This window comes from Pan paniscus, chromosome 22, assembly GCF_029289425.2.
Source record: "Pan paniscus chromosome 22, NHGRI_mPanPan1-v2.0_pri, whole genome shotgun sequence".
NCBI lineage: Eukaryota > Metazoa > Chordata > Mammalia > Primates > Hominidae > Pan > Pan paniscus.
In genome coordinates this window covers 16,884,484-16,900,620 of record NC_073271.2, presented here as the reverse complement: position 1 = coordinate 16,900,620, position 16,137 = coordinate 16,884,484, and the positions used below count along the sequence as shown (strand labels likewise).

Here is a 16,137-nt window from a genome sequence, read left to right as displayed (position 1 = left end):
TTTCTTTTAACAGTCAGGCCTCTCTTCTGTAGGGCTGCTGCAGTTTGCCGGGGGCCCACTCCAGATCCTATTTGCCTGGGTCCCTCCCTCACCTGGAGGTGTCACCAGTGGAGGCTGCAGAACAGCAAAGATAGCTGAGATAGCTACCTGCTTCTTCCTTTGGCATCTCTGTCCCAGAGGGGCACTGACCTGATGCCAGCAGGAACGCTCCTGTATAAAGTGCCTGGCCACCCCTGTTGGGGGTCTCTCACCCATTCAGGAGGCACAGGATCCAGGACCCACTTAATGAAGCATTTTGGCTGCCCCTTTGTGGAGGGATGTGCTGAGCTGTGGGGAATCCCATTCATCTGAACTGCCTGGATTCCTCAGGACCAGCAGGGAGAAAGACTAGGTCTGCTGATCTGTGGAGACCACAGCCTCCCCTCTCCCCAGAGGCTCAGATGCGGGAGATCAGGATTCTGTCCCTAAACCCCTTGCTAGAGTAGCTGAAATTCCTGCAGGGAGGCCCCACCTAGTGAAAAGAGATGGGTCAGAGTCTGGCCTGAAGACGCAGTCAGGCCGTGTTCTGTGACAGCCAGTGTGCCGCACTGTGGAGAATTCCTCCTAGGTCTAAAGCATCCAATCTCTCCGGCACCAGCAGGAGAAAAAACGGTAAACTGGACCTGCAGTGATGGTGGCTGCCCTCTCCCTGGGAGCTCAGTAATTTCAGGCAGCAGGCAGCCACAGTAATGATGGCCACCCCTCCCCCTGGGAACTCGATAGTCTTAGGCAGTCTCCAGCCAAGTGGCCATTGAGAATCTGCACAGCTCTGTGCTTGGGACCCAAGGCCCCGGCGGCGTGGGCTCACGGGGGGAACTCCTGATCCATGGGTTGCACAGATCCGTGGAAAAAGTGTGGCTTCTCAGGCAAGTAACATGATCACTCACTGCCTCCCTTTAGCTGGGGGTGAGAGTTCCCCTTGCCCCGTGTAGCTCCCAGGTGGGCCGTCGCACCACCCTGCTTTTCCTCACTCTGTGGTTCGCACCAACTGCCTGGTCAATCCCAGTGAGAGAACCTGGATACCTCAGTTGCCGATGCTGGTTTCACTTGCTGTTTTCACTCTTCCCAATGGGCGCCTCCGACAGCAGCTGTTTCTAGTTAGCCATCTTGACCCCTCCCCACTCTCTTCTTAATTATTAACAAAAAATGTATTGCAAGATAATTAAGCATGTTTTTTCTTTCCCAAGACATTACGTACCCTATCTCCTTTCTTTTGGCTTCTGAATATTTATTCGCATAATTTGTGAAAGCAACATTTGTACTTGGCTTTTTAATATTTCAGGTGCTTTGTTAATGAGCTTCATTGACAGAGCCATCTTTTCCATTAAGATGTAACTTTCTAAGTTTCAAACATGAAACTAGTTTCTTTTTCCTGGAAGAAAATAATGAAATAACCAGTACTATCTTCTGTCTTCTTAAGTATGAAAAAAAAAATTGTTGTTCTACCTATCCACTTGTTTACTGTATTTTGTTCTCAATTATTAATCATTATGTGTTGTGTACTTTATTTGCCTGACAGTTTTTTCTCTAATAATTATAAATTCATACCTTATATCGCCCTCTGATAAGTACATTTAAACATTAGCCTTTTGGCTTTATCTGTATTTTCTTTTGTTTCTTAAATTCTTAAGATGTCATCCTAGCTTCTGTTTGTATCATTTAACCCAGTATAATACATGACTCTTTCCTTTTCTATAGATGTGCCAATTTTTATCTTATAGTCACTGAGTACCACCTTTAACTTTTAACTATTATGTATAACTCATTCCAGCATCTTATCATACCCTCTATCTCTACTGCAGATGATTGATGAACAAATAACTATCTTATCTGCTTTTATTCTATTCTAGACTTCATAGTTTCTTTAGTTGCTGAATAAAATATATTTTTCATCTTTCTATTATTCTGCTTCTTTTTATACAACCACTCTGCCACTTATTACTCATTCATTCACCTACCATACCAGAAGTTGTTATAGGGCACTGGGATTGCTACACTGTACGAAACAAGCAAAAATGTGTGTTTTCGTAGAGTTCATATTATAATGGATGGATGATAAGCCAATAAATGAAGAAATAAATAAAGGATCCGGTGTGTTAGAACATGATAGGCATATGGGTAATAATTAAAAAGGGAAGGGAGATGAAAATTTCAGGATAGGGCTAATTGAGAACGGCAATATGTGAGTAAAGGAGATGTATATACATATATGTGTATATGTATTATATTACATATCTAATATATTATATTATACATATATTACATAATATATATTATGTAATATAATATATTACATATATAATATATAATATATTATAATTAATATAATATATTACATATATGTATTATAATTAATATAATATATTACATATATGTATTATATTGCACATATATTAATATATTAATATATTATATTATATATTAATATTAATTATATAATATATTAACATATATATTAATATATTATATTATATATTAATATTAATTATATAATATATTAACATATATTAATATATAATATATTAATATATAATCTGTAATATATTAATATATTATTAATATATAATCTATATAATATAATATATATTATATATATATTTATATATTTATATATTTTATATCTATACACAGAGAGAGAGAGAGTAGGTCTCACTCTGTTGCCCAGGTTGGTGTGCAGTGGTGGAATCGCTTCTCACTGCAACCTCTGCCTCCTATAGGCTCAAGTGATTCTCTCACCTCAGTCTCCTGAGTAGCTGGGACCACAGGCACCACCAGGCTCAGATATATTTGTTTGTAGGTTTTGTAGAGAAGGGGGTCTCACTATGTTGCTCAAGCTGTTCTTGAACTCCTAGACTCAAGTGATCCACCCACCTCTGTCTCCCAAAATGCAGGGATTACAGGCATGAGCCACAGTGCCCAGCTGATATATATATATATATGACTATATATGTTACATATATATGACTATATATGTTACATATATATGACTATATATGTAACATATATATGACTATATATGTAACATATATATGACTATATATGTAACATATATATGACTATATATGTAACATATATATGACTATATATGTAACATATATATGACTATATATGTAACATATATATGACTATATATGTAACATATATATGACTATATATGTAACATATATATGACTATATATGTAACATATATATGACATATATGTAACATATATATGACATATATGTAACATATACGTGACTATATATGTAACATATACGTGACTATATATGTAACATATACGTGACTATATATGTAACATATATGACTATATATGTAACATATATATGACTATATATGTAACATATATAAGGAAATGTACATACATATAAAGTATATATGTAAATAAATTTATATATATATAGTTATGTAAATAAAGCTGTATATATTTATATATGTATTTATTTCTGGGTAGATATATATACACACACATATATATGTGTGTATGTGTGTGTGTATATATATATATATATATACCTCCTGTGCTCAGCACCAACAGGTACACCAAATCCAGAAGAAGATGATGAAAATCATGACTCAAGGAGAGGTGCTGACAAATGCTTTGAAAGAAGGGGTTCGTTCATAAATTGATTCCAGGCAGCACTGGAAAAACATAGAAAAGCCTTGCCAGTCTATTTATCCTCTTTATGATGTTCTCATTAGAAAAGTAAAAATGCTGAAGAAGCCCTAGTTTGAATTGGGAAAACTCATGGAGCATCATGGTGAAGGTAGTAGCTCTGGAAAAGCCACTGGGGATGAGACAGGTGCTAAAGATGTATAAGCTGATGATTATAAACCACCAGTCCAAGAATGTGTTTAAAGTTCAGACTTATAATAGTGTCAAATAAAAAGTCCTATTTGTGATGGTCAAAAAAGTTAAAAATTAAAACAATAAATTTTCTGGAGCCATTGTCAGGCTGTAAATTTTTCAAACTTTTATTCTCTGTTTCCCTTCTAAAACTCAAAGCTTTTAACAGCACCAAAGTCACTGCTTGAATGCTTTGTTGCTTAGAAATTTCTTCCACCAGATACCCTAAATCATCTCCCTCAAGTTCAAAGTTGCATAGATCTCTAGGTCAGGGGCAAAATGCCGCTAGTCTCTTTGCTAAAACATAACAAGAGTCACCTTAGTTCCAGTTCCCAACAAGTTCCTCATCTCCATCTGAGACCACCTCTATCTGAACCTTATTGTCCATATCGCTATCAGTATTTTGGGCAAAGCCATTCAACAAGTCTCTAGGAAGTTCCAAACTTTCACACATTTTCCTGTCTTCTGAATCCTCCAAACCATTCCAACCTCTGCCTGTTACCCAGTTCCAAAGTCGCTTCCACATTTTTGGTTATCTTCTCAGCAGTGTGCCACTCCCGATACGAATTAATTGTATTAGTCCATTTTTATGCTGCTGATAAAGACATACCCAAGACTGCGCAATTTACAAAATAAAGAGGTTTAACTGGACTTAACAGTTCCAAGGCTGGGGAAGCCTTGCAATCATTGCATAAGACAAGGAGGAGCAATTTCCATCTTACAGGGATGGCAGCAGGCAAAGACAGAATGAGGAAGATGCAAAAGTGGAAACCGCTAATAAAACCATCAGATCTTATAAGACTTATTCACGACCATGAGAACAGGACTTTTGCACTGGTTATTTCTCTCTGGTCATTCTGGAGTTTTAAAATTTGACTGCCCTGCTGGATTTTGGATTTTCATGGGCCCTGTAGCCTCTTTGTTGTGGCCAATTTCTCCCATTTGAAATGATTGTATTTACCCAATGTCTGTACCCTCATTGTATCTAGGAAATAACTAGCTTGCTTTTGATTTTAAAGGCTCATAGGTGGAAGGGACTTGCCTTGTCTCATATGAGACTTTGGACTGTGGACTTTTGAGTTAATGCTGAAATGAGCTAAGACTTTGGGGGACTGTTTGAATAGCATGATTCGTTTAAAATGTGAGGACATGAAATTTGGCAGGGGCCAGGGACATAATGATATGGTTTGGCTGTGTCCCCACCCAAATCTCATCTTGAATTGTACTCCCATAATTCCCAGGTGTTGTGGGAGGGACCTGCTGGGAGATATGGGAGGGACCTGCTGGGAGATAATTGAATCATGGCATGGGGGTGCGGGTGGTCCCCCATAGTGTTCTCATGGTCATGAATAAGTCTCATGAGATCTGATGGTTTTATCAGGGGTTTCCACTTTTGCATCTTCCTCATTCTCTCTTTGCCTGCTGTCATCCATATAAGATGGGACTTGCTCTTCCTTGCCTTCCACCATGATTGTGAAGGTTCCCCAGCCACGTGGAACTGTAAATCCAATTAAACTTTCTTTTGTAAATTGCCCAGTCTCAGGTATGTCTTTATCAGCAGCATGAAAATGGACTAATACAAGGGTAAACAACCAATACTTAAAATAATTTTGAAGAACACTATGCCTGTTAAACCAACCACAAGTGTGGATGTTCCAGTGCCTCTGCATGCTATTCTTGAGCCTCATCAGAAGAGACAGAGATTGATGATCCTGTCACTGTAGCATCCTCTGCACCCTGCAATTAATTTTAATTCAATACCTCAGATGTTCTTCAGGCCCAACATGCTTTCAACTCTGTACATTAATGGTGAGTACTTATACAAGGATTCCGTTTTTCACTTTCAGTTTAGTGTTCAGTAAATTACATGAGATAGTTAACACTTTATTTTAAAATAGACTTTGTGTTAGATGATTTTGCCTAACTGGTAATGTAATCATTTTGAGCACATTTAAGGTAGACTAGGCTAAGCTATGATGTTTCATAGGTTAAGTGTGTTAAACATGTTTTTTTTTAATTTATGAGATTTTCACCTTACAATATGCATATTGGGACACAACCCCATTGTAAGTTGAGGAGCATCTATAGCCTAGGTGGAGGATCAACAAATGTAGAAGCAGAATACCAAATTAATAAGAGAGAGTTTACTGCAATAATCCAGGTGAGAGATGATGTGGCTTTGACTAGGGTGTGAGGAGTGGAAGTAACAAGGTTTAGCAGTAAAGTATTTTTATATATTCTCTAACAGAAGTTTAGTGATATTGTAACTCATGCATTTGCATAAGTAAATTACCTCTTGTCAAATTCAGCAATGACTTGTACATTACTAAAGCCAATGATTAAATCTCACCCCTCATCTCATAGGATCTGCTGCCTGATTAAAAGGTAGATTATCCATCTATAGTGATGACAAAGCAAACAGGTACAAAAGATCATGGGAAGGCATCAGGAATTCAGCTATGGGCATGTGTAACCTGAGATGTCTATAGGATACCCAGATGGATATATTGTATAGGTAGTCAAATATATAAATCCAGAGTATAAGAGGAAAATTCAGTTAGAGAGATACATTTTAGAGCGATATGGTTGGTACTTTTAGTGAGGAAGCAGAATGAAATCAATAAGGGAGTGAGTATCTCAGAGGAAGCAAAGGGGGCTGCTATAGTTTAGATGTTTGTTCCCTACAAACTCCATGTTGAAATTTAAGCCCAACGTGTTGGTGTTGGTAGGTGGGGCTTAGTGGGAGGTATTTGGGTCACAGGGGCAGATCCCTCATGAATAAATTAATGCCCTTCCTTAAGGGTGAATTCTCACTCTATTAGTTCCCAGGAAAACAGGTTGTTAAAAAGTTCTGGCAGCATTTGCGTCTCTCTCTTGCTTCCTCTCTCCACATATGATCTCTGCACGTGCTGGCTCCCCTTCTCTTTTTGCCATAAGTGGAAGCAGCCTGATGCCCTTACCAGTTGCCCAATCTTTAACTTTTTCAGACATCACAATTGCAAGCCAAATAAACAACATTTTTTTTTTCTTAATAAATTACCCAGCCCCTATATCCCTTTTAGCAACACAAAACAGACTAAGTCAGGGGCATTTGATATTAAGAAGTCAGAAAGAGAGGGAAAAAGCAACCAAAAGAATGAGAAGGGGTAGCAGCTAGTGGGGAAGGAATAGAATGAAAAGCAAGTGGTGTCTAGGCTGATAAAAGTGGTGTGTCAAAGATATGGGAGTAATAATGAGTTGTGGTAAATACTTCTTTTAGGTCAAGTGAGACTGGGATGGAGGACTAACCAACGGTTTAGCAATGCAGAATTCATTGGTGATTTTGACCAGTGGCAATTTACCTAGGTAAATTTGGACAAATCACAAAAGCTCTGAGCTTGAGTCTAAATGTATAAAAATGGTTATATTAATTGGCCCATTTGCCTAATTAGACTGTGACTCAAATAGGAGATCATTATGTCAGAAGTACCATAAAATTGGTAAAGGATTAAAAACAATGCAATATAATATATCTTCTATTATTATTAATAATTGACATTCCATTCATCTTTTCTTTTTGTCAATAGACTCTATTAAGCAACCATTTGCTATGCTTTTTGATCTTTTTTTTTTTTACTTACGTTAATCTAGATGCTCATACTCTGTGTTTTAAAAATAAAGATAAAACTTCTGAGAGTTAATAGGAATTATTTTACTAACCTTTTCCCTTTACACCATGTCATTTATGTCTTTCCAATGGAGTATCTATTGCACTTTGTTTTAAATCTCATTTTTACAGGATTTTTACCTGTCAAGAAGTGTTCAATATGAGGCTTTGAACAAACTATTTTCTAGAAGGTGATATGGATTTGCATTGTCTCATAAATACATATGGGGTTCACGTATTTAAAACAAGATCTATTTTGTTTGAGAACATAGGGTTATAGAAAACATATGAGGGTATGATTTGCTGCTGTTATGAAACCTGTGGCTCAGAGGAGAAAATATTTACATTTTTCTAATTCATACATTCATGTCTAAAATTAGCATATTAATTTAGGTTTTTATTTAAATTCTTCCTACCTTTTAATTTCTATGATTAATTTCTTAGAATGATGCTCAAAAAAGCCGGAGTCCTCTCCTCTCGCTCTCCTCCCAGACAGCATGAGCTTCACCACTGGCTCCACCTTCTCCACCATCTGTGCAGGCACCGGGTCTCCGGTTCCCGGATCTTGGTGTCCTGCTCCACCAGCTTCCGGGTCGGTTTGGGGTCCAGGGTCCTGGTTGCCTGAATGGGCAGGGTTCTGGCAGGAATGGGAGGCATCCAGAATGCGGAGACGATGCAAAGCCTGAACAACTGGCTGGCCTCCTACCTGGACAGAGTGAGGAGCCTGGAGACGGAGAACTGGAAGCTGGAGAGCAAAATCCGGGAGCCCCTGGAGAAGAAGGGGCCCCAGGTCAGAGACTGGGGCCATTACTTCAAGACCATCGAGGACCTGAGTGCTCATATCTTCGCAAATACTGTGGATAGTTCCTGCATCGTTCTGCAGATCGACAATGCCCGTATTGCTGCTAATGACTTTAGAGTCACGTATAAGTCAGAGCTGGCCGTGCACCGGTCTGTGAAGAGCAACATCCATGGGCTCCACAAGATTGCTGATGACACCAATGTCACTCAACTGCAGCTGGAGACAGAGATGGAGGCTCTCAAAGAGGAGCTGCTCTTCATGAAGAAGAACCACGAAGAGGAAGTAAAAGGCCTACAAGCCCAGATTGCCAGCTCTGGGTTGACCATGGAAGTAGATGCCCTCAAATTGCAGGACCTCACCAAGATCATGGCAGACATCCAGGCCCAATACGATGAGCTGGCTCGGAAAAACCGAGAGGAGCTGGACAAGTACTAGTCTCGGCTGATTGAGGAGAGCACCACAGTGGTCACCACACAGTTCATCGAGGTTGGAGCTGCTGAGATGATACTCATGGAGATGAGACATACAGTTCAGTCCTTGGAGGTCAACCTGGACTCGATGAGAAATCTGAAGGCCAGCTTGGAGAACAGCCTGAAGGAGGTGGAGGCCCGCTATGCCCTGCAAATGGAGCAGCTCAACGGGACCATGATGCACCTGGAGTCCGATTTGCCACAGACCTGGGCAGAGGGGCAGCACCAGGCCCAGGAGTAGGAGGCGCTGCTGAACATAAGGTCAAGCTGGAGGCTGAGATCGCCACCTACCACCCCCTGCTGGAAGATGGTGAAGACTTCAGTCTTGGTAATGCCCTGGACAGCAGCAACTCTATGCAAACCATCCAAAAGACTGCCACCTGCCAGACAGTGGATGGCAAAGTGGTGTCTGGGACCAATGACACCAAAGTTCTCAGAGATTAAGCCAGCAGAAGCAGAGTACCTTTGGGGAGCAGGAGGCCAATAAAAAGTTCAGAGGTTAAAAAAAAAATGATGCTCAAAGATATTTGTTCCATATTTCCAGTTACTTCCTTTCTTCCAGCTTTCCTGGATATCTTATTTTATTGTATTATAAATAACTTTTTAGGTGTACTGTGTTACTCTTTCAAAAAAATCCTTTAAAGTGTTTTTTAAAACTCAGTAAAATTTAATGAAAAAAAAGTTCCTTATACAAATAGTTTATTAAGGTTTATTACACTAGTTTGAGGAAAATAATTAATATTAAAATATTGACACTGAGAAATGTTTTATGAAATTCAACTCTTTCACTCACTCATTGAAGACCCATTTTTGAAAACAAAATTAAGTATAATCAGAACTTATAAAAAAGTACACAAGTAAAGTGAGTTAATGACTATATCCCTGAAGCAATCAAATTTCTGTAAATGTTTCATAAATTGACAAAATATTTTAAGCAATCGGTTAAGTAAATCTGAATAAACAATTGTTATATACTTACCATTGGGTAAATAGGAATTTTTTTGGATGCTATGTGATATGGTTTGGTTGTGTCACCAATCAAATCTCATTTTTAATTGTAGCTCCCATAATCCCCACGTATCATGGGAGGTATCTGATGGGAGATAACTGAATCATGGGAGGAGATTTTCCCATCCTGTTGTCATGAGAGTGAATAAATCTCATGAGATCTAATGGTTTTACAAAGGGCAGTTCCCCTGCACACACTCTCTTGCCTGCTGCCATGCAAGATGTGCCTTTGGTCCTCCTTTGCTTTCTGCCATGACTGTGAGCCTCCCTATCCATGTGGAACTTTGAGTTCATTAACCTCTTTTTCTTATAAATTACTCAGTCTTGGGTATTTCTTCATAGCATTATGAAAATGGGCTAACACAGTATTTGCGATTCAATGTTGAACAATGCACACACTCTGCCTTCAAGTAATTAATAATGCAATAAAAAGATATGATCAAATTATTTATGGTGATTCTAATAGATGTTAGGTACTGTGTTAGGTCCTGAGGGTTTGATAGTAAATAAGATAACAGTTCTTTCCTTTTGGAATTTACAGTATAATGGGGAAGTAAATGAGTATGAAAATAATTAAATAACATCTGAAAAGTTTTACGGCATGAATGGTAAGAATGCAATGGGAATTCAATTGAAAGCCATTTAATTCAATTTTACAAATATAAGGAAAGTGAGAATGGAATTCCATTCCAAACCTGAAAGACTGGGAGAGTTAAACTCAGGAAATAATATATAGATAAGCCTACATTAGAGTGAGCCACATTTGGAGAAGTAATGTATTTCACCAAAATTTGTATGTTGAAGTCCTAAGACCTCAGACTGTGACTGTATTGGGAGACGATCTCTAAAGAGGTAATTTTTGAAACTGGACCACTTACTTGCTGGCTGATGGGCCATGAGGACCAGAGAATTGGAGGCACGTGGAGTAGTGATAGCCCCTCACTACAGCTGTACTACAATTGACTACTGAGGAATTCAGATGCGATACCGACTGAATGAAATGAACTGAATTGTGCAATAGCTCAGAACAGTTGTGAGCTGTGGTGGGAATTGGCAGTCATAAGGACTGTGGTATCAGATGGCTATTATTAAGTCCTACAAATACATATTGGAAAAAGATAAGGAGAAACTGACATTGTTAATCAAAGTTTAAGTGACTGTGAAAGTGAGAAGGCTGCCTTGAAAAAGATATTTATTTTTGGTACTTAAAGGGCAGAAACTCTAAAATAAGGCACAAAATTTAATTATAAGTGTAGAATATTTCCAGGACAGGTTGGGTTCTCAACCTAATAATTCCGCTCTTTCTGTAGAGTTGTTTTTTTTTTTAATTCTGCAATTCAGATAAGAAGACCGATTGGGATGATACACAATTTCAGATTTGGAGTGGGGAACTTCTGAGTCAATGTCCTTGACAACAACAAAACCCCAGATCTCCAGAACTCCCTGGGCCTGAAGAAGTGCCTCATTCTTTTCATATAAGTCTGAATCTTACCCCTTATGTAGCATAATTACATACCTCCTCCTTGATAATAGAGCCCACCACTTTTTAGAGATCTATCCATTCTTCTTTTCTTGGTCATCAGATTATTAAACAGGGTTAAGTAAAATTAGTTCTGGTCTTGCTAATGGAAGAAAGGGGCCTAGTCAGCATATATTAGGAAAAGCCAGCAGAGTATCTAGGGACTGGATTCTGTCAGGGCTGTGTCAAAAGGGGAGCAGAAATATCTTGTTAGAAAATGATCATTGTAGAGTAGACATGTGACATAAGATCAGAAAACTCACCAGCTGATGATGTTTTACATAAGAACTCAGAAGACACTCTATTATTAGGGACAACAGCATTGCTGCAAAGCTCAATGATGGCTGTCCTCTCTAGGACATGACTGACAATAAGGGATTTCGTTATAGAATTAGTCTTCTTAAAAACAACAGGAAACAATAGGAATAATTGGATCTCAAAATAATAGAGACCAGCTGGCTATGTTTAAATACAGGAAAAAGCAGGAGTACAATTAAGCAATAAACAACGTTGAGACAGAAATTCTCAACTGCAGAGGGTTATGGAAATAATGATTAGAACATAATGTTCTGAGAGGATGGGAGACGGGTAGCCAATGAGAGTATTTCTCAATGTATAGGATAAACATGTACATACACTAAAGATGAATGATCAGGAGGTAAGTGCAGAAGATACAATAAAATTCATCATCACTTGCTCAGTTTCTGGAACTGAGCCAGTACTCAGACTTGGAAATTTTGATTGAAGTAGAGGCCCTCTTGAAAAAAAAAAATGTTGTCACAATAATTCTCCCCAAAATGCACCTAATGCCAATTACACGGCAATCGTACAGTAGAAAAATTAGAGTACACAGACATTTCAAAAACTATTGAAGTTGTCACTGATGCATGGGCATCACCATGCATTGAATAATAAAACATGGAGCACTGTTTCTAAAGCTGACTCATGTTCACTGGATACATTAAACTACCCAGACAGAGAGAATTCAAAATTGGAGGGCACATGGATTAGCGATAGCCCCTCACTACAGTTGTACAATTGACTACTGAGGAATTCAGATGCGATACCGACTGAATGAAATGAACTGAATTGTGCAATAGCTCAGAACAGTTGTGAGCTGTGGTGGGAATTGGCAGTCATAAGGACTGTGGTATCAGATGGCTGTTATTAAGTCCTACAAATATATGTTGGAGAAAGATAAGGAGAAACTGACATTGTTAATCAAAGTTTAAGTGACTGTGAAAGTGAGAAGGCTGCCTTGAAAAAGATATTTATTTTTGGTACTTAAAGGGCAGAAACTTTAAAATAAGGCACAAAATTTAATTATAAGTGTAGAATATTTCCAGGACATGTTGGGTTCTCAACCTAATAGTTCCGCTCTTTCTGTAGAGTTTTTGTTTTTGTTTTTTTTAATTCTGCAATTCAGATAAGAACACCAATTGGGATGATACACAATTTTCAGAGTTGGAGTGGGCACTAATACACTTTGGCTGTGTCTCCACCCAAATCTCATCTTGAATTGTAGTTCTCATAATCCCCACATGTCATGGGAGAGGCCTTGTGGGAGGTAACTGAATCATGGGAGTGGTTTTCCTCCATGCTGTTCTCATGATAGTGAGTGTGTTCTCATGAGATCTGATGGTTTTATCAGGTGCTCTCCCTTAGCTCAGCACTCATTCTTTCCCTTCCTGCCACCATGAGAAGTAGGATGTGTTTGCTTCCCCTTTTACCATGATCGTAAGTTTTCTGATGTCTCCCCAGCCCTGCAGGGAGTCAATTAAACCTCTTTCCTTTACAGATTACCCAGTCTTTGGAAGTTGTTTATAGCAGTATGAAAATGGACTAATACAGGTACTAAGCAACCATGTAAACAGAATGGAATAGTTGACAGGCATCAGCAAACCTCTGTCATTGCATATTGGCTAAATAATTCATAACAGAGTAGCCATAGTAGCAGAAATCATAGCTATTTACTGCCCAAGCCTAACGTTCAAATATCTAATAGAATAAATCAATGTTGAACCCCCAAAACCTGTTGGCACATTTATTAGGTATTACTACTTTTAATCTGAAAGGTCAGTGATTCTTCTTGATTGAGATCAGTATCTATTCCAGCTAAGGGTTTGTCTTTCCTGCCCACAGGGCTTTAGCCATATAAAATTTATAGATTTGCAGATGTGTAATTTCACATTTGATTTTTTAAAACTGTCTTTTTTGACAAGGAACTCGTGACCATGGAATCTGCCGGTCACATTGCAAGTCATAACACCCAGAAACTGCTATCCCAATAGAGCAAAGAAATATGTTTTAAAGCTGCAGGTGATGCACCCTTTTGGAAGTGATACTTTTAAATGATGGGGTTCCATGTTTCCATGTTCCATAGTGCAGCATTCATTTCAAAGTAATTATCACTTTATGGTGTTGTGTCCCCAGTAGGTAGAATATACAGGTGCAGATATCAAAGAATGAAAATAGAAGTGTTTCACCCATTGTCACTTCCAACATGGGAAATTCATGTTTCCTTTCTCCAAGTCTTTAGGTTCCACGGGTCAAAAGTTTCTAGTTTCCTGAGAAGAAATGCTTTCACCAGGAAGCATAGTAAGAGTACCACTGAACTTTAATTTGTGGTTGCCACCTAGTGATTATATCTCTCCATATCAAAGAAGAGTGTCACCATTAGCAAGGGAGGAACTAGGGGTGATATTATACAGGGGAGGCTGGGAAGAATTAATTTCATATTCAGGTGAAACATTGGGTTATCTCTTGCTACTCTCCTGTCCAACTTGTATTTCAAATGGACAAGTGCAGTAGTGACATCCTGAGAAATGCATGCAGAAGATGGATAAGCCCAGACACCTCTGGAATGCATGTATGACTCACTCTACCTTCTAATGCACTTAGGCTAACAGAGATGTGAAGAGAGGGTGTGGGTTATCTAAACTAGGCAGACACGATAAGAGTTGCCTGCAGAATTGCTACACCACTGTAAAACTTTCCTCTGTCCAATTAACCTTCCTCTTCTAAGTTTCTCCATGAAAGAGAATAAGAATCTTAGAGAATCTGAACCAAGCTGGGGTTGATTCATGTTTTGGATATTGTGTACTGCAATAGATACTTCTTGAGCCTCCAACATCACTCTTTGGAAATGAGGCATTCATTCATCCAGCTACCAGGAATGATGCCAACTAGCTCACTAAGGCCAGCTGTTGGCTCATCTGAGGCTTTCCTAAAGATCTGTCTTTCCGAAAGGATATACATTTTTCAAGGTTCCTAACCATCCTTCAATGGTCAGGCAAAATGGTGAATGCCTTGGTATAAAGACACAACTGTTTTGCCTCAATTTGGAACAACTCAGAAGGTTTCAGCTTTAGAGCTTACTGTGGTATTAACTAAAGCCTATTTTGCAACTGCATTGAAATTCAGCTCCTCTTTCTTCTAAGCCCACTCTCCCTACTCTCCTACCAGCAGCATTCCCCTGAAATTTTCTAGCTACAAATTTCCATCTGTAAGTCCATTTCCAGGAAGCCCTGCCAAATACAGGAACCACGAAGAAAACCAAATTAGAAGAAACATGTAAAGAACTTAGTTGATATTTATGGTGCTTTGGGATCTGCAGGAGCCTCGTGGATACATCAACTTGGAGCTCATTAAGGTGGGCTGAGCTGGAGATGTATTTTGAAGACAGCCTCATAGAGATGGTAACAGAAATAATGGGAATAATGGAGATCACCTAGTACAAGTGTTCAAGTGAGAAGAGATGAAAGCCTAGGACAGAATTCTGAAGAAACAGCAAATTCTATGGGTGATGAATGGTTAAGTTCCAGTAGGCAAAAGTGGACATCCAGGATGGAAAAAAAATCATTTAAGAAGAAGGGTCCTCAATAAATACAACTAATGCTGACAAGTCAGGATAGATAAGGTATGAAAAGTTACCCTTCACAGAAAAGTTAGCACTGTTCTGTTGGACAAGAGCAAAATACAGTGGTGGAGGCAGGAAATCAGATTGCAGTAGCGTAAACAATATGTGGTAAAGGCCTGGAATCACTGATTTAAGTCTTTTAAGAGATTTAACTGTGAAAGGGAAAGATGACTGAAATGAGGTGTGGGACTTAATGAGGTTTTACATTTTTTATTTATTTAGTAGAGACGGGGTTTCTCCATGTTGGTCAGTTTGGTCTCGAACTCCCAAACTTAGGTGATCCACCTGCCTCAGTCTCCCAAACTGCTGGGATTATAGTCATGAGCCACCACGCCCAGACTAAAATCTTCCGATGTTCACAAAACACAGGGGGAAAGAAGTTTAGCTGAGTTGACACTATTGTTTGATTACTTTGGGCTACATTTAAGTTATAAAGTCCTGGGGATAAGCTAGGGGTTGATTTAGTTCTACTTCTTAGACAAGGTATTATACTTACATAGCTGTTAATGATTTCTACATGGCTTTCTAATTGTTGAATTTCTATTGGCTCCCTGTTGAAATCACGAGGTAACTAGTCAAAAACACCTATCCAATACGGAAGGGCAGGGATAAAGTAATCAGACAGTGTGGCAGAGTCTTACCTTAGTATAATGCATTCTATGATGCAGAAGTCAAGTGTTCAATCAACACCAGATCACTGACTGCAGTGAAAAACATCAAGGAATTGTTTTGAAGGTGAAGATTGTATAATGGGTTAAAATAAAATGTCAATTTTTTTTTGTTGTGGAGAGGGAGTCGCTCTGTCACCCAGGCTGGAGTACAGTGGTGCAATCTCGGCTCACTGCAACCTCTGCCTCCTTGGTTCAAGGGATTCTCTTGACCCAGCCTC

At 38.8% G+C, this 16,137-nt stretch overlaps 1 pseudogene; it reads left to right on the top strand.

Annotated features, from left to right (window-relative positions):
* The first annotated feature begins 8,155 nt into the window (after nucleotides 1-8,155).
* Nucleotides 8,156-9,246, top strand: LOC134729710 (keratin, type I cytoskeletal 18-like; annotated as a pseudogene).
* The last annotated feature ends 6,891 nt before the right edge of the window (nucleotides 9,247-16,137 follow it).